Below are 25,225 nucleotides of genomic sequence, written 5' to 3' on the forward strand. Positions count from 1 at the left end.
CAGTTGTGGAGGCTGCCAAGTCCCATATCAGTGGGTCAGTTGGCAGGCTGGAAGCTTCTCCTAATTCATGTGGTTGCAGTGGCTGATGAACCCAAAATCTGAAGGTCAGATAGCAGCCTGAAGTCTTCTCTAGTCCCAAGATCCGCGGGTCAGATGATAATGAGACAAATGCAGGATAGAGAGAGAGTGAACTTTGCCCAAACATTCATTTTTAGATCATAAGTGCAGGTCACACTCCAAAGGAAACCCCTCTTCTGACTGATTGGCTGCTCACATCAGATCACAAAATGAGAGGTGATCTGCCAAACAACTAAGAATTATAGCCTAGTCAAATTGATACATAACATTAACCACTGACACATTAAGGGGTGCCTCAGAATAAAGGCCTGGTGATCTACTCCTGAAAAATTTGTGTTGAAAACCTTATGGAGCACAGTTCTCTCTACTCTGACACAGACGGGCTTGCCATGAGTCAGAACACTTGATGGCAACTGGTTTGGTTAGGGTTTTTCTACTATACCATTCTGCTTCTCTGTAAGCCTCTTGAATATGTATCTTTCAATCTATTTATATGTCTACATTACAACTAGATCAACAGATCTATAGAATTTTGTTATTGTTATTGTTCCAGGAACTCATTTGGAGGGCTTTTAGAATCAAAGATAAATAGCAGAAGACGTACAAGACTTCTTTGCCATTAAATAGCTTACTTTCTGTTGTTGTTGTTGCTGTTAGGTGCCGTTGAGTTGGTTCAGTCTCACAGTGACCCTATGTAGAACAGAAGGAATCACTGCCCAGTCCTGTGCCATCCTCACAATAGTTGCTGTGTTTGAGCCCATTGTTGCAGTCACTGTGTCAGTCTATCTCGTTGAGGGTCTTCTCTTTTTTGCTGACCCTCTACTTTCTGGTGGAATGGTGAAATTGCCTCAAAATAATCTTAATGCCCTCCGTTCTCTAAAAGTCAACTAAGCATACCCTTCAATTTGAGAATACTCTTCCTAAAATATAACTCTGATTTGTAGTTGCTTAAAGAGATAATACCATAATTTATTATGGAAATATTGGCTCTGTAGTCTAAAGAATATGATTTGCATAATGTCTCCATAACATACTAGTTGTGTGATCTTGAGCAAGACATGTATTCTCTTCGTCCTCTCATAACCTCATTCTTTAAATATATACATATACAGTGAATATTCAATACATACATTACCTATTATTATCACTCAAAGTCCTAACCACTGAATCTGCGGTTTCTGTCCTCTCCTTTATTCTTTAAATTCACCCAGCTGGATATATGTTTTTTGCCTACTCTGTTCTATCCTGGTTTTGGAAGTATTCCACGGTGAAACAGAAAAACAAAACAAAACAGTAAATCCATACATTTGCAACCATACACATAACATTTCACTGGACTTGGAAATGGAGTTTAGGATTGAGTTCCACGACATAGAATATAAGTGACAAAAAACACAGCTGCTATTTTTCTTTGCTCTCAGTATACTTGGTTTCCTATGATCTATGGGTAAATCCTCAGAATTTATGCCTTGGAATCAAAAGCCACCTCCTACTGCACACATACTTCTTTGGTAGCCTTGTTCTCAGAACTCTGCCTTAATTCCTTAATCATAGGTCTGCTGCAGTTCACTTCTTAGGACCTCAGACTTCCCTAATACTGGGATTCAACACAGTCATCTGTCCCCTATAGCAGGTCCTGCTCCCTCCAGCCCTTTGTGAGTCTATTGCTTCATATGGATTGACCCCCAATGTTGTCATGCATTATAGAGCTGAAAAGGAGCCACCCACAGAAGCACCTATTACCAGTATTTACTGATAGACTGGACTTGAACTGTCTGGGCTTGACAGAATTTGGCACTATGTTTTCCATAATATGAATTTCAGTTCTCATTTGAAATGTAGCTTTATCAAGAAAGCCATCCTTGACCCTGCAGACTAGGACAGGCCTATGCTCTCAGAGCATTTTTTTTTTTTTTAATTTTCCTTTGTAGCATTTATCATAAATACAATCAAGCACATGTTGGTGTAATTAGTGATTTTTATCTATCTTCCTTACTGTACTCAAAGTGCCTTATAATTTTTCTGTTGTTCAAGGCTAAAATTCCAGCTCTCAGCACAATTTCTGGCACATATCCAATGATTGACAAATATTTATTTGATTATTTAATACACAAATAAATAAAGGATAGATGAGAGTATAAATAATAATGAGATAAACATGAATGTTCAAGAGTATGGTCTTTTTCTACAGATAGAAAAAAATGATAGGAAGTAAAATATAGTCTTCAAAATGTAGAAAATCTCATTAAGCACATAGAAGTTTATGTTTCAAACTTGACATCCAAATTTACTCTTCCTTGGTACTCTCAACCAAATCCACTTGTGATTTCTTTTACTATGAAACTCAGCATTACAATCAAATAATTTGTAAGCTTTCAGTCTCAAAGAGATATAAAATCAGTAGGCATACAGACTTGTTCAATTAAAAAACACTTTTAGATTCTGTGCTTAAAGAAAATTTAGTCTTTACCATATTATGAAATTTACCGCATGTATATCAACACCATAACATGATAAACACATTTTTATCCATAACTACTTTTAAAGTGCTAAATTTAATTTTTTTAATTTAAGAATACTTAAGGAAAAACTAGTAAAATATAATATCATGAATCTATGTTCAAAGAAATAGAGTCTGATAGATTTAGCATGCAATTTTTCACTAGAGATTTTATATGAAGCAGTCCCAAAATTGATTTGTTCACTGAACACTTGTAAAGTGGGAAATCTGAAAACTCTTCTAGTTGAAACTTTTACTTATGTATTATTTCAACAAATATTACTTTAAAACATACTATGGCTCATGTACTGCACTCACTTTGCTAAGGGGTGTGTGTGTGTGCGTGTATGTGTAGGCAGGGAGAGAGAATACACATACATACACAGAAGGAACTCATGACTCATGGCCTAGGCAAGAAATAGAAAAGGTAATCTATTTTAATATAATGCAATGAATTTTGTAATATACTTTTCCACCATATATTAGTTTGGGCTAAATATGGAAAAAAGTATTTGCAAAAACTTCCTAGAGGTGCCATATGAGTTGAGTCTTAATGGCTGTGGAGGAGTAATTCTGCTATATTTATTGTACCTGGAGCATAACAATTATGTGGGAGATGGAGAAAAATAAGATTAGCAAGAGAGGTTCAGATAAGACCATGAATGAAACTGCATATCATGCTAAGTACTTCCCAGAAAATGGGGAAGTATTGAAGGTTTTTTTTTAGGCTAGGAAATAACACAACGATATCTGAAGAAATGTGAAAAATGGTTCAGAGGAGGGCTATAAAGGAGATGCCAACAGGAAGATCATTGCATTCCTACAGGCAGGAGATTATGAGGGTATAAATTTACACTATGGCACTGGAAATGCAAAGATGCAGGTAGGTATGAGATATGTATATAAGTATAATACAATGTAGTGACAAATTGTTTGTAGAGGATAATGGAAAAGGAGGAATACTGTTTCTGGCTCAGGTGCCTGAGTAAATAAGGTCAACAACTGAGTAAGAAAATGTAGGTTGAACTTTGTGTTGAGATTGATGATAAATTTGAATTTAGCCACCATGAGCTTGATTTGATTCTTGATCATCCACATGGAGATTAAAAGTGGTGTAAACAGAGAGATGTCTGAACTATCTAAATCAACATCTGTATGTCTAGAACTACAGACATCTCTAAACTATCTAAACCAACGTCTGTATGTCTGTAGTTCTGGACATACAGACGTTGGTTTAGATAGCTTAGACATCTGTTTTACATATATATATTTGAGAGTCATATACATGGATAATTAAAGCTACGACTATAGATGACATACCCAAGATTGATATTGGCCTAGAGGAAATAATAGCAGTGGCTGGAAGCCAAAGAAACAACAGCATTTAATGGAAAGTGAAGGAAAACAGGATGAGTAGTGTGACCAGAAGACAACATGGTCTCAGCATGGCGTAGTCTAAAGAAAACAGGCTTTTGTTATTTTGGCTCCCCTCTGAAGTTAGTCATGGCCTCTTCAGGGATTCCAGAATAACACCGAGATAGAATTTCTTTAAAGATATATCTGGTAATAAAGGAGCACATTATAAAGCTTAAAAAAAGATGTCCACCTTTCTTAGAAATTAGGCAGGTTCTTACAAAACTGTATTAGTTTCCTAAGGCTGCTGTAACAAAGTTTCACAAACTGGGTGGCTTACAACTGCAATGTGTTCTATCATAGTTCTGGAGGCTGAAAGTTCAAATCTGGGATGTCTGTCAGGGCATTCTCTCTCTGAAGGCTTGAGGGGAAGACTTTCTTGCTTCTTCCAGCATCTAGTAACCCCAGGCATTCCTTGCCTGTGGCAGCATAACTCCAAGGGCTACCTCCAACTTAACATGACTAATTTCAGTCTGTGTCTCTTCTCCTCTTTGTATAAGGACACCAGTCTTAAAGAGATTACAGCCCACCCGAATGACCTCATCTTAATTAATAGCATCTGAAATGACCCTATTTCCAAATAAAGTCACATTCACAGGTATCAGAGTTCAGACTTCAACATATCTTTTTGGGGGACACAATTCAACACATAACTATAACCAACGTCACTCCCTTCTAGAGGGTCAAATGCCCCTGTTCTTGTGGAGAACCCTCCTTGTATCTTAAAATATAGTGTGTTCCTTCTACATGTGTAGAATGTACACTAATATTATAACTTGTCTGGGTCCATGGTTTGCTTAGAATAATAAGAGATGGATGGATCCATGTAACAGTGTTGTTGCTGTGACTATTACACCATGATTTAGGGGTATGACCTGCTACCTGAGTCATTTGCTTACTTATGAAAGCTTAGCCTCTCATTTGTATTAATTATTATCTCAAGTGTATTTTGCTTTGAAAGCAACTAACTTTGACTTAACCTCACATTTCTCTTCTTCTTTAGTTTTCCCTATTAAAAGCAGTAATAATGTAAATCAACCTTTAACACTTTGGATTCAGATACAACTGAAATCAGTTCATGCATCTATCATTTACTAGTAATCCAAAATATGGCAAGTTATGTAGATTTTTGAGGCTTCACATACTTATATCAAAAATATGGACGTAATATTTCTTTGTATGGAGTTAAAAGAAAATGCTTGAGCATAGTAGGTGTTCAGTAAGTTGTAGCTCTGATTAATATTATAAATATTATCAAATCTCTTTCTCTGGGACTTGGAGGTAAATTACACACTGGTTGAATATAAGAAAAAAAGAACAAGAGTCAACTAGAATTGCTAGGCTTGATCCTAAAAAAAAAAGAAAGAAAATCCCGTTGCCATGGAGTAGATTCCAATACATAGCCACGCTGTAGAACAGAATAGAACTGCCCCGTAGGGTTTCCAAGGAGCAGCTAGTGGATTCAAACTGCCAATCTTTTGGTTAGCAGCCAAGCTCTTAACCACTATGCCACCAGGGCTCCTGGCTTGATCCTAACAAGTATTAATTTCAAAGAGGTCTGCAGGCAGGTGTGTACTGACCAATAAGACTTAAATGGAGCCCCGTATCGCACTAATGAGAAGACTAAACAAAGGAAGGTGATTCATTTGGGAGGGATCCCCTTTTGTCTCCCATCTTCTTTCTTGCATCTAGAATGCAATGTTGGAGCTACAGGAGCTATCTTTAGGTCATAGTGTCACCTTCGGAATGGAAGTCATGCACTAACAGACCACAACTACCACGGCCTCCACTAGACTGAGTCCAGTACGACTACATGGTGCCTGACTACCACTGACTGCTCTGATTGGGATCACAACAGAGGGTCCTGGACAGAGCTGGAGAAAAACATAGAACAAAATTCTAATTTACAAAAAAAGACCAGACTTACTGGCCTGACAGAGACTAGAGAAACCCCGAGAGTATGTCCCCCAGACACCCTTTTAGCTCAGTAATGAAGTCACTCCCAAGGTTCACCATTCAGCCAAAGATTAGGCAGCCCCATAAAACAAAACAAGACTAATGGGGCACAACAGCCCAGGGACAAGGACTAGAAGGCAGGAAGGGACAGGAAAGCTGGTAATAGGGAACCTGAGGTTGAGAAGGGACAGTGTTGACATGTCATGGGGTTGTTAACCATTGTCATAACACAATATGTACATTAACTGTTTAATGAGAAACTGTTTGTTCTGTAAACCTTCATCTAAAGTACAATTAAAAAATACAAATAAATAAATATGGCAAAACCTGGACCTGGAGGTACTGAGAAAAGGAAATAAAACAATACTCATGAAGAGTGTGCTTCTTAGCTCAAGTAGATACATGAGACTAAATGGGCAGCGCCTGTCTGAAGGTGAGATGAGAAAACAGAGAGGGTCAGGAGCTGGTTGAAGGGACACAGGAAATCAGGGGTGGAAAGGAGGAGTGTGCTGCCACAGTATAGGGAGAGCAATTAGGATCACATAACACTGTATGTATAAATTTTTGTATGAGAGACTAACTTGAATTGTAAACTTTCACTTAAAGTACAACAATAAAATAAAGAAAAACTCAAAAAAAAAAAGAATAAAAAAAAGAATGGAAGGCAAGCACTACGAAAGTGAAGTTGGAATATAGGAATTTCAACCGGAAGACACTATATCCTGTCATGCCATTTCTAAACTGCCTGCTTCTGGAGTTCTATAACTAACAAGACAAATATATTTTAATATTGATTAAGCCACTCTAATCTGGGGTTTAATATATGTGAAGATAAACCCTAATCCTAATGCAAATGATGTACCTTATTGGCCCATCTCTTTCAAAGCATCCCTAGTTTTCTGCAGCATCCTGATAGCCTCATCATCTGCTAGAAGGTGTACGCCATGAACCAAAGAGGTAGAGCAGTACTTTAAGTATACAACTACACCAGGTGCCTGGCCACACATTTCTTAAATACAACTGAGTTAAATAAAGAACCATCTTCAGAATTAATGGTTTTATTTACTAAGGGCACTTAAAGTTTTATTTAATCTTATTATATTCATACTTTCATTTTTGAACTATTATATGAGGCATTATTTCTCAATCATTTTTATATGAGTTCCGTCCTAGGCCATAAGATGTTACAATAACTTTGATGTGAAAAATTCATGGAAATATTATATATAAACCTGTTATGTGAATATGCTACAAAAAAATAGAGTTCTAGCATTATGATGTGAATTTACCTACGTTGTTGTTAGGTGCTGTCGATTTGGTTCTGACTCATAGCGACCCCATGTACAATAGAACGAAACACTGTCCTGTCCTGCCCCATCCTCACAATCTTTGTTATACTTGAGCCCATTGCTGCAGCCACTGTGTCAATCCGTCTCATTGAGGGTCTTCCTCTTTTGCCCTGACCCTCTACTTTACCAAGCATGACGTCCTTCCCCAGGGATTGGTCCCTTCTGCTAACATGTCCAAAGTATGTGAGACTGTCTTGCCATCCTTGCTTCTAAGGAGCATTCTGGCTGTACTTCTTCCAAGACAGATTTATTTGTTCTTCTCGCAGTCCATGGTACATTTTTTGGATTTTTTTTTTAATGTACCTATAGGTATGCAAAATTCAGAGTGGAAATATATATTCAGGGTAATAATTTCTTCAATATTAACAAGAGTTATATTTTAAACAACTATTGTACAAACATAGAAAACGGTAATATTAATGATTAGCTCAAAATTGCTCATTAATAAAACACAGATATAGACAAGTAGAATACTTTTTGACTGTTTTAGAGTTTTGACTCAAGTCATTATTATGAGGAGAGCGAGTGATATTTAAATATGAAAACAAAACAAATAGTATTACTTCCAAGGTGTAATAAAATGTGTCATGCAACTCTAAGCCAATTACCAACTTCCAACTTACTTACATAAGAAAAGAAGATAAATTTGAAATAGAATATTTGAAAATAGAAAGAAATTTTTTTTAAAAGGATGTAGCCTTGAAAAGTTTTCTCTATTTGAAAGGCCTGCCATTTCCCCACTCCTCTGTGTGGGAAGAAACGAAGTGCACTTTCCTCGTGAAACCAAGTAAATGACTAACAAAATACCTCTTCTAAGTCTGAGGAGATGCTTTTCAGAAAGGATACATCTTACTCTTAGATGGATACTTATAAACTATATAGAAAATTGTTGACTACAATCAGCGCAAGCACATATGGGTTCTGAAGAGATGAAGAAAATACAATGAAACTACTCTAGACAATTAGGTAATAGACGAATCATTTCTTTTATAAGAATTAGTACAAAGCTCATTCCTATGAAGCAGAGGTTAAAGATGTCCCAAATGTCCAGCTTTTACAAACTGCTGTACCACTCCATCATCTCTAACAGCAACTACTCCCTCTCCCCTTAGTACTCTTCCTCCTATGTTAGGGTTCTGTAATTCACTGCAATGTCTCACAGAACTCACAAACCATGTAAAGGAAATGGCTCACACGGTTTCGGAGGCTGGCAAGTCCCAAATCATTGGTTCCAGCGTAGACTTCTCCCAACTCACGCGGCTGCCGGGGCTGACAAACCCAAATCAGCAGTTCAGACCAAAGGCTGCTGGCTTACAAGGCTGTGGAAGCAGGTGAATCAGGTCACATAATAGGCTGCCGGCCCGCGGGGGCTGTGGAGGCTGGCAAATCCCAGAGTCAGCAGGTCAGACAACAGGCCTCTGGCTTAAGTCCCAGGAACCGGAGGTCAGTTGATCACAAACTGGACTCGGGACCCAGATGCAGAGAGAAAAAAGTCCCACCAGGTCATCCACACATACACCTTAGTTGCAGGCCTACCCCAGGGAAGGGTGTAACTTGAGTAAAGGTGGGACTTGAGCCACACCCTCCTGCAAGGCTGCAACCCAAGACACACTCTACATCAATCCTGCCTCATCAGCATGCAGAGGTCAGGAACCACAGTACATAAAATGGAGGACAGCCATACAATATTGGGAGTCAAGGCCTAGCCAAGTTGACACATCACTCCAACCATCACAGGTTCTGTATACCTTATTTGCATAGTCTCACTCGATCGTTGTGTGTGAGTCACAAAGACCATGGCTAAAAGGGCCATATTAAGTAATTCATTACCCACAGGTGAATACATAGGGCCAGAGTGCGAGTAAGCAGCATTTCACAAACCATCTGGCAAGAATGAAGGTTGTCTCTGGTCCACATGTACACAATAGAGGATAGCTGGACTAGTCCCTTCATATAAACATCCTTCACAAAATGATTGTTTGTCAGGGTGAAGGGACACTTCGAATACACTGCTGGGGAGACGGGACTGAGGGTGTGCCATGAAAAAGGGGCCAGAGAGTACAGTGCACAACTGTGCTTCAGAGGTTCACGGGCAGGAGAGAGTCCAAAGAACCTAAAAAAAAAAAAAAAAACCCTAAGAGACAAAGAACCAGCAGTTAGACTCCTGTCATGACAGACAACAATGAATAGCCTCCACTGGCAAAGAAAGAACCACAATAATCTCTACTATGTGTAGTGGTTTTTGCCCCTTTACCTCCAAACATTACTCCCAATCTGATCCTGGAAGAAACTGAAGCGACCTGGTGAATGGGAGAGGAGAGGTAGACGAGCAAGGTGGGTGGTGCAAAAGAACAGATCATGACCCCTTTCCCCGTTGTGGACACTAAGATAAGGCCTACTTACTAAAAGGGAGAAGCTTTGGATTGAAAGAAAGGTTGACAAGTTTTATTATATTATACAGAGAAGAAGCTGAATGTAATTGTAGCATGCAATTCAGCAATATATATTACTTTGATATGAAATATTCCTGGCAACTTCAACAAAACTATATACTTTATAATTCTGAAGAAATATAATCAGAGCACTGGTGTCTTTTGAACAGTTTACTAGGCATATTTTATTCCATTGGGCATGAAAATACTTAAAAATAGATTATATTAGCCAGTAGCTCAACATGAAGCAAATTTCAGTTTCTCACATTGACAGTAACTTAATACCGTCATCTGTGGGCAGACTATAGATTTTCCTGTTGACCTATTTAGGAGGAAACCCATCATGTTTGAATATAGTTATACATATTGATAGAATTTAGATGTATTGCTTTGTAAGATTTTTACAATTTAAAATATGAATAACTCATGCTTCTATCACAAAAGGATACTGCAAAAGAAATATCACCAAAGTTATTGTATTATTTACAGTGATGCATCATTCATACATTCAAAAATAGTGCATGATTATATAAATATAAATCATTCAGCAATGATCTTATATTTTATGTAAGGGCCTTAATTTAACCTCTTATTCCTTTGGTATAAAAGAAAATAATATTAATTATACTATACAAAAGTCAAAGTCTATTCAGTCTATTTCTGAAAATGAACTTAGGCTGTTTAGGAACACTTATTTATATTTGGAAAAATCTGGGCACTCTCAAAGAGTGGATGCTATTGAAATAACCCCAGGAAAACAGATATAAACTAAGAAGTAAACTTAAATGTATGATCGTCCTAGCGAGATAATATATTAGTTGTTTTTGTTGTATGCCTTCGTGTCAATTCCTACTCATAGTGACTCTATAGCACAGAGTAGAACTGCCCCATAGGGTTTCTAAGGGGGAGCTGGTGGAGTCCAACTACTGACATTTTGGTTAGCAGCCTGATCTAACCATTTCACAACCAGGACTCCAGGATTTCCTTAATAATGTATGATTCATAATCAGTGTTTCTCATACTTTTATTGCAACTATTTATGCAATTTATATTTGGAAATATTGTAGGATCATTAATAACGGTATAATTTGCCAAGTTACTGACTTTAGTTAAGCTGTACAGAAGAAAAAGACAAATGCAGAAAAGAGAGTAAAAAATGAACGTACGTATAAAAGATGAGAACTTAGAACAGAAAAAAAATGACCATAGTCAATAACATACCTAGAAATACCTAAATATCATTTTAGCAATGTAAAAATACTGATAATAGTTTTTTACTTTCCAATATCTAACGTATAAAGTCTTCTTACTTTTTTACTTCTAAATATTTCCCAATTTATTCTTTATCTCCCTAGTCTCACTACAATAACATTACTCTCTTAGCTAATGACACATTAGACCCTTCATCATATCCTTCCAAATAGGTTTCTCAACTGGAGATTCTCCCTTTATAATACATAGCGTACATTCTCTCATACCTCTGTTGGACATTTTCATTGTGCCAGTCATTATTCATCATCTATTTATAGACGGCTCTTCTCTGTGCTAGAATGGAAGATACAATGCTGGATAAAGCAAACATGGTCCTCCACCTGATGGAAGCTTAAAGTCTATGGGCGAGACACATTAAATAAATAACCACCCAAATAAATACATAATTACCAATGCTGATAACTGCTATGAAGAAAACAGACAATGCTACAAGAGAAAGGTGTATTTTAGATTGAGGAATCAGAAAAAGCCTTTTCGAGAAAGCACAATTTGTGCTGAAAGTTGAATGGGGAAGACCCAAACAATTAATATTTTAAGGGTAGATCATTGGATGTGTAGGAACTTATGGGAAACTGCCTGGTGTATATGGGGGACTCAAGAATCGTTACATTCTTGGATCATAATGTGAGAAAAGATATTAAAAGCTGTCTGTTGAGGTGGACAGAGACTTGATCATGTATAGTCTAGGAGGCCATGTTGTAGACGTTCTATTGTATCCTAAGTGCAATGGGGAGATAATGAAAGCTCTTGAGAATTAGAGTGCAAAGAATGAAGTAGAGAGGGACTAGAAGGATAAGAAGGCTAGAAGGATACTCTTTTAGAAGAGTAAATAAATACTACTCATTTATGGGACATTATGTAATCATTAACTATGATGCTGAACAAAAATATTTAATGATGTGGAAAATGTCCATGTAATGTAATGAAATGAAAAGACCATATTATTATGAAGTGTGACTACATTTAAAAAAAAAGAAAATGTGTACATTACATACACTTGTCCATGCACTACCCACCATTTGCAGAAACAAGGAGAAGGGGGAAATAAATACATAAAATTTCCAGAAATTCTAATTTTCAACCAGGAGATGAACTCTCAGGGTTATGCATTTCCTTTGCTAGTCCTATCACATGCTCAGATATTTTACTCTGTAAGGAACTTGGGAAGGTGCTTGCTTAAATAGCAGATCTTGTCAAATTCTTGTCCAGGGAACAGGAAATTAAAATTCAGCTATAGTTATGTTCAGTTATTCTCTGAGATTACAAAGTTTCCATTTTAGTCAGAGCAGGTTAAAAGAAGTTCACTGGAAATGTTTGTTTAATCCTTCACTAGAATAAATTACAATAGATATTTTTATCAAAAATCTGTTGAAAAGATAGTGAAGGAGGGCTTAACTTTGAGAAGGGGTAGAATCTCTAGAGATTGTGCAGCCCAATTTATGAGTTTTACAGAAGAGGATACTGAATCTGAGAGGTTAAGTATTACAGAGTCACAACTAAAATCTAAATGTTCTGAACATGAATCAATTGGAAACTATCTACTGGGGAAAGGTAAGGGTTAGAGACAGAAATCTGTAGGTCACAAAGATTTAAAAGGATTCCAACGAGAAAAATAAGAATATGAGAACAACTCATATTTAGTTAGATAGAGAAGAAAAAGTAACCAAAATATTGTTATTGTCATTGTTAGATGTTGTTGAGTCATTTCTAAAATACAGAGAATTTTAAAAGAGCCATGTTTAAAGACTTCTGCAGTTTGGATTCCTCCTTGACGATATTTCTCAGGTCCCTTTCCATGAGAATATCAGAAAAATTAAAATTTATTAATTAATTTTGTTAATGCACTTTCCTTGAAGTAAGTCAGCAATGAAAGAAAACTGAGGGCACCATTTGTTCACCCAAATGTTTCTTTCCCGTAGTGATTTCTTGCTTTTATTAACTGTTACAGTCATATTGGCTCCTACGAAAGAAGTTGTCCCTTTAACATTTTGTCCAAAAAGTCCCTTCCTGTCATAGTTAAGGTAAGGATACATATTTAAACAAAGCTTTGGCTTCATTTTGGGACCACAAGGCAGAGAAAACAGCATAGCTTTAGATGACTGTCTCAGGCTCAGGTGTCCGTGCTCTCGTAACTTCTGCGCCATTGTGAAAATTTCCATCTTAGTTTCTACCACCTGAAAACTCTTTCAAACATTTTTAAAGTAAACCCCCAAAGTCTGAACCTCAGAAATTATTATCCAAGAATCATTGCATTTTTCTCTCAAAAGCCAAATTCTAAAATTTTTATTTTCGAGTTTGTGCCTGAGAACTTCTTCCCCAGACAATGGCAAAAGGAATATCCAAAACCAAACAAACAAATATGTCTTGCCTTCAGGAAGCTGATCTCTTAGTAGAACAGAATGAAACTAAGTAGGTAATCAATAGGCAGTGTGATAATGTAAAGTAAGATAAACTTCTAGCAATCTGAGGAATCATTGTTTTTAGATTTAGGATAAATAGAAAGTGAAGTTAAAATGTTTCAAATGTTGACAATTTGAAATATTTCAGGGAAGTAGGAGTTAAAAATCAATATGTTTTTCAAAATGTAGAGGGCTTCAAATACTTCGATATTAACATGTGAATATTCAATATCACAATGCATAACATCTGGTATATTTATTCAGTATAATTTTGTTAATTTCATAGGTGGTAGGGTAACAGAATTAATCATTGCCATGGCCAGAGTACAGAGTAATTTGAATGAGAATGTTACGATTAGATCATTAGCAGTCTGCCTTTTTTGCCTAATGACAGGGTGTCTGCTTGTAATTACTAACAAAGAACTGAATGATATCATATTCAGCAAACGGCTGTGGTTACTTGCACTTAGTGTATATGATAGGAAACTAAAGACAAATCAAGATACAAGAAAGGTTGTGATTAGTAAGGAATATAGTATGTAGTTAGTTGGATTTTGTAATTAACTGGAGAAAAACCACAAGGACCGTCTTGCTTGGAAATATTAACTATTGATTGTTGGCATTCTCAAAAGCACAGGGTCCTTTCTTGCCCTAGAAATCTTACTGAATATGATAAACTTTCCCCAGTGATTGTTGATGTGCTGGTTATTTCCTGTTAGCCCCTCCAGATTAAACTTCTGTTTGGTTCCATCCTTCTCTGCGCCCTGTGATACACGACCTACATAGACTCCATCATTGGGCTCCTTGACTTCTATCTTAGCTTTGCAATCGGCCAAAGGGTACACTTGTAGGAGATGAGAAGGGAGTGAAGAAAGAGGTGTGAGGTATTTTTCCCAGGCTCCGTCCTTGTTGAGTAGTCAAGAGCTGGGTATGTTCCTCCTGTGGCAGGGTTCTTCCACATTCAGAGCAACTATTTTTGAATAAATTAATCTCTCCCCAGTCTTTCAATTTCTCACCTAGAGGTGGTAATAATTACCCAACACTCCCTAGCTCTGGGCACTTCATTCTTCCTTTGGAGTTTTCATATCCTCACTCACACATTTGGAAATAGTGTTTCCCTGAACTCTTCTCAATAACCCAGCTTGAATATGCCAGTTTTTTCCCTGCCAGGATTCTGACCAAAAGCAGTGTCCTGGGATTAGCATTGTATACATATAGAATATACCAGAGACTGGGAAAAATGCACAAATTCTAGTTTACATGTGTTAGTTTCTATTTCACTAACAATCTGATTGCATTTATTATTCTGTGTGCCCAGAATCATTCTGGTTCTAGTTAAATAATGCAACTTTGGAGTAAAATGGAACGGGGAGGGGAGGAGAGACACATCATGCATTTCTTTTCCATTATAAAATATTGTAATTATCCTTTATCATATTAGTATTTACAAAAATTAATAATGATGTAAGATCTGTGATCATCTAGTAGAAGTTCTCCAAATATTATATCCAAAGTGTATTATTTCATAACCCAGCAACAAAGAAAGCGTCTCAACCAAACTCGTATTTACTTTATATAGTAAAACATAATTATCACTTAGCTTATACCATTTAGTAACCTGTGGGACATGTAGCACTCACATACATTTTATACCTCTGGGGTTTCTTAGGAAGCTGCTTTTCCACTTACACTGTGTGCTACTACAAGGCTAGGCCTGTATAACAGTTTGAAATGGCAGAAATGGGCACACGCCACAAATTACTATTTATACAGAGGGGATGCAACCAGGTACATCCTGTAGGGTCATAATTGTCCAATAATCTTTCACATGAGTCCACAGGGATATTTGTGTCCCAGAGGCCAATGGGACAGATGCATCCAACCTATCCTACACCCTCAGAGTCCAGAGGGACACACTCAATTCAGACACACTCAATGATTCAGCATGCATTCCACTAATGAAAAAAAAAATTATCAACAAAAAATTTAAAGCAGAAAATAATTGGGTCAGCAAAAGGTTATGTGCCATGGCATGCTTTTACTTATACCAAACTAAATAAAGCCTAAAATATAATCAAAGTATACATTATTAATAGTGGTTATATTTTGTTAGCTTTAGTTTTTATTCACTTGTAATACCCATAATTTAAAATATTTACAAAGTGCTATTCAACAACTAACTACATGTAGGGTAAGTTAGATTGAGGGTAGAAAGTTTTAGAATAACTGAAATATAAACCCATTTAGAAGCCTTAAGTAACATTTTATCTCTGTTCCTCACAGGCACATTATTTACAAAATTAGGTATATTGATTCAAATATTGGCACATCATTAATTATGACCCATACTTATGAATTTATAATCCCTAAGCCCAAATTTGGCTGCAACAATGGGTTCAAAGATAGCAATGATTGTGAGAAAGGTGCAGGACCAGGCAGCGTTTCTTTCTGTTGAACATAATGACGAGGTCCGAATTTAAGCATGTTGTATAATTTTTTGTACATAACTGCATTTAAATCCTTTAGCATAATCAAAGCCATTTCATTTAATTCACTTTTGACTGGCAAACTAACTGGATCAAATGAATTAAAGTTAGGTCATGTTTCATCTAACTCTTTAACAATATTCATTTTATTAACTCACAAACTTTTCGTAATTGCTTCCAGTCCCAAATCACAATTGTTTTTTGTTCTCAGATGTAATTTGATATAAAATTTTGTGTACATGATTTGTGTATTGGTCATTATTGCATATCAAAATACCCCATTTAGTGGCTTCAAACAACAAACATTTATTATCTCACAGTTTCTGTGTCTCAGGAGTTTGGAAGTGGCTTAAGTGTGTGGCTCTGGCCAGAATCTCTCATGAGGTTGAAGCCCAGATGTTGGCAAATGCTGCCATTATCTTAGGGTCTGACTGGTGTTGAAGAGTGCACTTCTAAAGGGTAAGAAAGCGTATTTGCTTCCATCAAATTCTACAAAAATGATACAGAGTCAAGCTAAATGAAAAATATTAAATAAATCTACAGGATCTTCACCACGTGAAATGAAAATTATATAAATAGCATCCTTTAGATTGTGGCTGTCCTCCAATCTCTGCCTCCATCTACACATTGCCTTCTTTTCTATGTTTCTGTGGGTACCAAATCTCTTCTTATAAACACATGAGCATTGGATTTAGGGACTACCCTGAATCCAGGATGATCTCGTTTCAAGATACTTAGCTTAGTCAGATCTGCAAAGATCCTATTTCCAAATCAGGCCACAGTCACCAGTACTGGAGGTTAGAACTTGGACTTATCTTTTAGGGGGAACAAAATTCAAACCACTACAGTAAGGATTTCAAATTTATTCAAACTAGTATGTGTAGCCACTAAAAAAATTATAAGTATGAAACTGAAATTACTCAATTCAAGTGGAAAAAAAAAATATCTTACCTACTATGTAGGTAAAAGTAGACTAGAGAAGGGCAAGAGATGAAACAAATTATTTTGGGAGTTATTTTCACTGTTCAGGTAATAAATTACAGTGGCCTAAACTAAAGTATTGGAAGTTGAAATTGAGGGAGGATGGACAGATTCAAAATATATTTTGGAGATAGAATCATTAGTACTTAGTAATGGATTCCATATTCCACATAGAATTAAGACTAAGGAGGTGTAAAAGATGATTCTCACTTTCTGGTTTGTGCATCTCAATAATACTATTAACTGAGATGGTAAAAACATTGTTACCTTAGCCACACGATTTTATCTTAGAGTTAATAATGGAATGTAAAACTAAGATAATTTTATTTACTGGAACTAGTTAACTAAATATTTGGCCAAATTAGATCCAAGGTTCTAGAGGAATGATAAATAAATGTTCTTAAAATATGCAACTCCACTGGATCTTGTCATTAAAACAGCATAAAATATCTAACTTATAAATGGAGTTTGAGGAAATGGAAATTCTCTTCAGTTCAACCCTTTGAGTGCTTAATTCAGAAAGAAAAAGGCGTTCTTCTTAGTGGAACATAACAAAACAGTCTGCTCCTACTGATGTTTAATGTTTTGAAGAAGTTAATGTTTTATGAACCTTTCATGGAGATAATAAATAAAATTTCACATTAAAGTTGCAGCCAAGGCAAACCTTAAGTTATGGAAATTTCTTCTCTCAATACACCGTGTATCCATAAAAATAATAATAATAAAAAAAACTGTCAGCAACTATTTATTTATATTCATATGTGTTTGTAAACATTTTTGCTTCCTTAAAAAAAAGAGGCATTATGAAATAAAAATTTCAAAATATGATAAAAGCAAATTCTCTTTATAAATTTACTATCTGAAGATGTTAATAAAAGCCTGTGCCTTTGTGTATTTAAAAGATAATCTATTATTTACCTCATCTTTTTTTTTTTTTTTTTGAAGAAAAAACTAGACAACCAAGCCATCTATTTCTTGTGGATTGTGGCAATATTTCTTGTTGATTTATCAGCAATACAGAGGATGATACTGAATCTCAGAGACAGAGTTACAGAGTCAAGAACTGTGAATTGTTGATTCACGATAAGGACAATCTTCATTAAATACCAGAGAAATTGTTAGATTGAAATGTATATTCCAAAGAATCACACATTAGGGACACATGTAAGACTATTTCATTTATTTACTTGTTTATATTTGTGGATAAATAAATTCTGACTCATCTTTAATAAAAACACATTTATTTTGGAAGACCCAATTGCAAATCCATTAATGGGGTTTATCTTAGGTAACTCTTTTATGAACCTGCACTCCATTCTGAAGGGAAGGCTTGGAGTGTAACAAACTGGAAACTAAGTGTTGGAAGCGGTATATAGCCATCAAAGTGACAAATAGTACCATCATCTATCTCATTGATGAAATGAGTACCATTGTTATTCTTGATGCTTGTCTTAGGTGATGTTACCTTAAAGCAGAGTTGGGGACAGGAATTCAGACACAAATAATTTATTGGGTAAATGTAAGAGAGGAAATAGAGCTGGATAAGGAAGGGAAAAGACTCATGTGGTCATAGATAAAGCCTGGCCTTGGCCTGATCCATAGGCATAAACTGAATCACAGGGTTGTCCTCAAGGCAAGGAGGCTAGTCTTTTGTATTTCCATTGTGGCCTGACCTCCCGAAATGAAGTAGATCAGCCAAGGGCAATTCTCTGACAAAGGGGGACAGACACCAGGGAGCTTCTGACTGGTGCACTGGCCTGGTAAAGAGAGCAACTACAACATCTACAACACTCTCTGTTTTTCCCATGAAGTCAAGACAAATCCTATCAATTATAACACAATTTCTTGATCTGAACCCCTGGCTCTGCCTCACTTTAGGTTCTTTCTTGGACCACTACAACAGCCTCTTAACTGATCTCACGGAGCCTCTACGTTACAGTTAATTATTTTCATAGAACACAGACTGTAGTATTTCTCCTTATAACATTATGTTTCCCATTGTCTAAAGCTCTTTGTTTCCTCAGACCGGACTGCCCATATTTCTGGGTCCTAAATATATTATTTAATCTTAAGAAATACATGTCTCCAAAATAAAGTTCAATTTTCTATCCATATGTCTCGCCTTCCCCCTATATTTGGAATTTATGAAGAACAAGCATTGTATTTTCTTCCGTCTCTAAATGCCCAGAGCTTTGCACAACACTCAAAAGTATTTACTGAGGGCAGCTAAGCATGGTAGTACAATGGGAAGAGGATGCGTTTTGATGCCATTGAAATCTGAGCTCCTATCTTAGCTCATTGTTTTATGATCTTGGGCAAATTAAGAACGCCGCTGTGCCTTCATTTCCTCACCAGTAAAGTAAGTGCATTTCCATCAAAATGTTTTTGTAATGATTAAATGATATAAACTATGAGAATTTCCTGGCATATGATCAGCAACAAATAAATTATATTCCTGCCTTCTTGTATTGTACTGGGCATATAATATGGGTTCAACAAACATTATGGCCTTGATATAGCCTATTCTAAATTTTATTGGTCTTCATTATAGTTTCTTGTAGGATCACTTTTCTTCATTCTATGACTACTTATTTTCTGTGAAAACAAGACTACCTCTATAATCTTAATTTTGCATAAGCTCAATTTTGTGTTTGTGGGTGGGTGAATTTTTATTGTTTACTGGGAATAAATTTAGATACATCTTTACAAATAAAGGATGGTTCATGGGCGCATGGTATTGAATGTATAGGAAGTCAAAATACTCTTTTATAAGATAGAATCTGAGTCACTGTTCAGTTAATTTCTGAGGACATAAATTGATATACCATTGTTGTTTTTGTTGTGTGCCATCAGGTTGATTCTGACTCATAGTAACACTATAGGACAGAGCAGAACTGCCCCCTAGGGTTTCCAAGGCTGTAATCTTTACAGAAGCAGACTGCCACATCTTTCTCCTACAGAGCAGCTGGTGGGTTGGAATTGCTGATATTTCAATTAGCAGGCGAGCACTTAACCACTGCACCACCAAGTCCTCTTATAACTATATAGAAGTATTATTTTATATATTTTTACTAACGTAAAATAATTAAACTGCTTTGAAAAACATTCAGAAAATATTGATGTTTCACATTAACTAATAAAGATACATTAATTTTTGCTGAATATTCTATGGATTGTATTTTATATCAATATTCTTGAGGAGTTGTTGTTGTTAGGTGCTATCAGGTTGGTTCTAACTCATAGCGACCCTATGTACAACAGAACGAAATACTGCCAGGTCCTGCACCATCCTCACAATCATTGTTATGCTTGAGCCCATTGTTGCAGCCACTATGTCAATCCATTGTATTTTGAGTGCCTTCCAACCCGAGGCACTATATCACACAATGTTCTGCTGCTATCCATAAGGTTTTCACTGCCTAATTCTTTTCAGAAGTAGACTTCCGGGTCTTTCTATCTTGTCTGTCTTAGTCTGGAAGCTCAGATGAAACTTGTCCGCCATGAGTGACCCTGCTGGTATTTGAATACTGGTGGCATAGCTTCCAGCATGACGAAGAGAGAGATCTGAAAGAAGAAAACAGAATTACTTAAAAGCTAATGGTGGTCTAAGAAGTGCATGAGTGGCCCAAAAGATTAAGTGCTGGGCTACCAGATTGCGGCAGGGGCGGGGGGGGGGGGCTCCAACCCACCCAGACTTGCCTCGGAAGTAAAGCCTGTTGATCTCCTTCTGAAAAATTAGCGGCTGAAAACCCTATGGAGCACAGTCACCATGAGTCAGAATCGATTGCACTGCAAGTAACAACAACAACAGCAATGTTTTGGAGCCAACTTGCACCAGCTCACGAGAACCAGTTGTGTGCATCTCTTCCCAGCTCTGTTCAGCGTCTTCATGTTGATAGCCTGAAATCAGCCACAGTGGGAGTATTTAAACGCATATGTTACAGAAATTGGAAAATACTGCAAAACCAGGCTTTTTTCCCCCTTACAGAAAAGACAGTCATTAAACATTTCCAAGCACACAGCTGTATTTAATCCAGTAGTTCAACTATCCTGTTATCAAAGGCAAGAGGTCAAACTAAAATTGAATAGTGTTAGGCAGGCATACATTTGAAAAACAAATGTATGCCACTTTATTTCTCCATTATTTTAAGGTAAAGTAACGATCTTTGGAGGAAGATATAAATTATCTTTACTTAATATCAACTTTGGTAAATATTTCATATGTTTTTCCACCAAATTGGGGCAGGAAGAGGCATCTCTGCTGGACTTAAACCTTCAACCATTTGTACCACCCAGGGGCTGAGGTAAAGAATACCCCAACTGTTTTCATCTCCTAGCATTTCCCTCTTCTTATTTTTTCCACATAATTCAGTTTCTAGAATCCCCTTCAGTATACACATCTCTCTGCCTCCTCAGCCTTCCTTGAGTATATACGTAAATCTCATTACTAATGTTTTCTTCCTAATTAAAACTGACTTCATATGCTCTTTTTTAAATTCTAAATGAATTGGTACGAATTATTTTTAAAAACAGTTTTCATTAATGATTTCATACAACCTAGTAAACTTAGGGCATATTTTCCTGCTATTGAAAATGATAATCTGGGACCAGGTCTTAGTTTGTAAATTAGTTGGGTGAAGTAGAGAACATCTCAACACATAGGTCTGTTTATACCACTGCAATAAAAATCAAAGAATTATTTTACTGCAGTGATTTTTTTTTTCCTGGCAGATAATGAAAACTTGTAACTATATTTCTAAACAAGCCTTTCTACACATCATTTACTTTTTCAGAAGCAAAGTTGGCATCACTATAAAACATCTGTACAGCAGAGCAATATGTTCTGAATTACTTACAGAAATGTTAGAAGCTTAACTCTTTCCCCTCATCATTTGTAGTAGCTGTGTCTACCCAGTAACCAGCTATCATGGGGAGGCAGACAGAATAGTTAGAATGAATGTGTTTGATCCTTCCAGCAACTGCTTCAGACATTGTATTTCATTCTTGAGAGATTCATCTATAAAATATCATATTTTTGAAGTTTAGAAACATTTGCAGATTCTTTACTGAGCATTAGAAAATCTTCTGTTTTGGAAAAAAAAAAAAAGACGAGTTTTTGAGGCATCACAAACAGAAAACTTCCAGGTTGGCTTGCTGGTATTTTTTAAATAAGTGAAGATACAAAGGCAGTACATCCTGGATAAATACAGCTATTTCATAAGGTGAAAAGTCCATTCCAGCAAGTGATGTTTTATTTGATTTGTAATGGAAAATAAATGGTATAACAATTGATACATTCAACTGTCTGTTTTGACATAAAGACAAAATTAGTTTAGATATGTAATCTGTGAATACCAATGTCCAGAATGACTAGAATAATAAAAAATTATAGGTTTAATGTATGTCCCACATCACAGTGCATTCAAGACATTATAATAAGAATAGAACAGAAAACTGAATTTTAAAGTAATTGATAATACTCATGGGGTGTGAGTGAGGCACAGAGGAGATGTTAGGTTTTGTATATCAGGGTCCTTCAAAAATAGTTTGAATGTTTTATGAAAATATCTTGTATGTGACTAGTTGATTAGAGAAAAATTTTTCTTTGTTTCTCAGGAATTAAAAAATACTGAAGTCTTACAAACATTAGTAATGTGATCAGAAAGAGAGGTATACATTCTAAGTCTGTTTTAAATTATGTTACATTTTGCCTTATAGGTGAAAATAAAAATTCTAGTGTTAATCAGTCAGCCAAAGTAAGAAAGTCAAGTGAACCCCACTGTTTGCTTATATCACAGAATTTGTAATTTAGGTAATCTGGATGGTTACATAATGATATGGTACTTAATATTTTAACATACATATGTACTATTAAAGGAGAAATTTAAAAACTGCTTGCATATTTGATTATGCTTGCATATTGAAAACTACAAGAACACAATACATTTTAAACAGGATGTTATTGGCATGGAGCCCTGGTTGTGCAGTGGCTAAGAGTTGTGGCTGCAAACCAAAAGGTTGGCAGTTCGCATCTACTAGCTGCTCCTTGGGAACACTATGGAGCAGTTCTACTCTGTCCTATAGAGTCGCTATGAGTTGGAATCGACTAGACCGCGATGGGTTTGGGTTTTTTGGATTATTGGCATGTATTTCAATTTTTAAAGTAGTTTATTAATGAAGAAAAAGACAATTGCAGTATAATAATTCTCATGTCCTAATCTCTTTCCTTTAAGGCCCTGGTGGCACATTAGTTGGTGGCATCATCATTTTCTGTACCTTTCTTTTTAAATTTCCAATAAGCTACAGTTGAAATAAGTAATGCATGAATAATTTACACAATACAGAATGGTTTCCGTTTGTAATCAGTTTTGAATATTAAACTTTTAATAAGGAATTTCTGGGTAGAACTGTACTAATAGCATCTTATTTATGCCCGCTGAAGGTAAAAGTGGCTATGACCTCATAAAATTGTGCCACTTGTCTGGTGCTCTTTTCCAGCATATTTTTTATATCCATTAACCATCTTCTTCTGACTCTACACCTGCTGATATTCTAATAGTGTTATTATCTTAGCTTAACTTTGCCCTCCTACTTCTCTTATCTGCCAATTCATTCTGTTTCACTTGGCACAACGAAGTCACTATATAAGCCTCCTATTTTTTAAACAAAGCAACAGTTTTCTTTTATAGAAATTTAGAACTACAGATAAGGTAATAAGTAATTACAGCTACTGAAAAGCAATAGTACATAAATTGTACAATATCTCTTCTCTTTATTGTGCAGAGAGCTAGAAATAATATTCTTGAGTAGTTAAGGGGTAAACATAGGAAAATTGTGGAACGACATGTATACGTAGTACACAAAGTAGTGAAGAAGTAAACTGACAATAAAAATAAGTGAATTTAAGATATATTTCTGTAGTCGGAGCTAAAATACTGTCCTTTCCGTTGGTGACTGAATGGAATAAATACAAAGCAACAGTTGGACCAGCAAGATAAGGATAAAAGAGGATGAATGGTAACATAAAACTTCCATATTGGTGCTGTGACTATTGAGATAGGCTTTCTTCCCCTTGAATTCCAAACTAGGCAGGGAAGAGTTTTAGCAACAGCCATACAATACTTTTATCTATTTCTGAAAAAGAGGTCAGAGCAAAAAAAAAATAAACCCCTTCTATGCCATTACACTTTCATTTTACATTTGTATCCTTAATTTTTAGAAAATCATTAAAAATTCCAAGATGCATTTGAGAATTAAAAGTAATTTAACAAAATATCAGGTTATACAAATTTTAAGTATTTTTACATATATTTGCAAATATTTGACTTTTCCCCACATTTAAATTCATTTTTTACAAAGATTTTTGAATTAATAGAGCCATTTACTATTTGAATCTTTGATGTACTTACTATTCTACTATCATTTGCTCTCAACATTGATTTTTTGCTTGTTACATTAATTTCTTTATTAATTTTTTCACTTTTTAACAACATGTACATAAGATAGTGTGTATGTGTAAGGAAGAGTTGTATACAGTTTCCACTTTCTTTACTAACACAGTCAAAGTTAATAAAACCTTTTGAACAGAAACACACACACATATCTTCCTTCTCAATTCTTTCATCTGATTTTTTAAAACACAATACAATTGGATTTAACAGCAGTTACCCATCTAGACTAATTGCTTAAACTAATTTGATGGTTTTGGCATCAAGAAATATCCAAAATTCAATTAGTTTATGTTTGTATAAACTAAGATGTCTTGAAAAGCTAGTAATTTATTTTACTTGTAACATATGAATCGACAAACAATAACTCAAGCCATAACTCAGGACTGCTTTAAATGTTATTGTTCAACTTCTGCTTCTTGCAAAAGATAAGTAACTTGAACTTGATTTACCATTCCATAGGAAACAACTAAAAAACCAACTAAATATATAAATTAACAGTTTTTAGACGCTGGACATAGTCAGTACATGATTGTAATTCTTGAGAGACGGGAAACAAGTGACGCAGGCCTTAGAGTGTCCCAGTTTACTGCTGGGAGTGGAGAGAAAGAAAGGGAGAAAGAGAGCTCCAGAGGTCCAGAGACCTACAGAGCATACCCCTAGAGTCTTCAGCTGGGTGATGAACAACATATATGTTGTTGTTGTTAGGTGCCGTCCAGTCAGTTCCTACTTGTAACTACCTCGTGAACAGCAAAACGAAACACTCCCCGGTCCTGCACCATCAGTGTTATGCTTGAGCCCATGGTTGCAGACACTATGTCAGTCCATCTCATTGAGGGTCTTCCTCTTTTTCACTGACCCTGTACTTTACCAAACATGATGTCCTTCTCCAGGGACTGGTCCCTCCTGAT

This window comes from Trichechus manatus, unplaced genomic scaffold, assembly GCF_000243295.1.
Source record: "Trichechus manatus latirostris isolate Lorelei unplaced genomic scaffold, TriManLat1.0 scaffold00032, whole genome shotgun sequence".
Taxonomy (NCBI): Eukaryota; Metazoa; Chordata; class Mammalia; order Sirenia; family Trichechidae; genus Trichechus; species Trichechus manatus.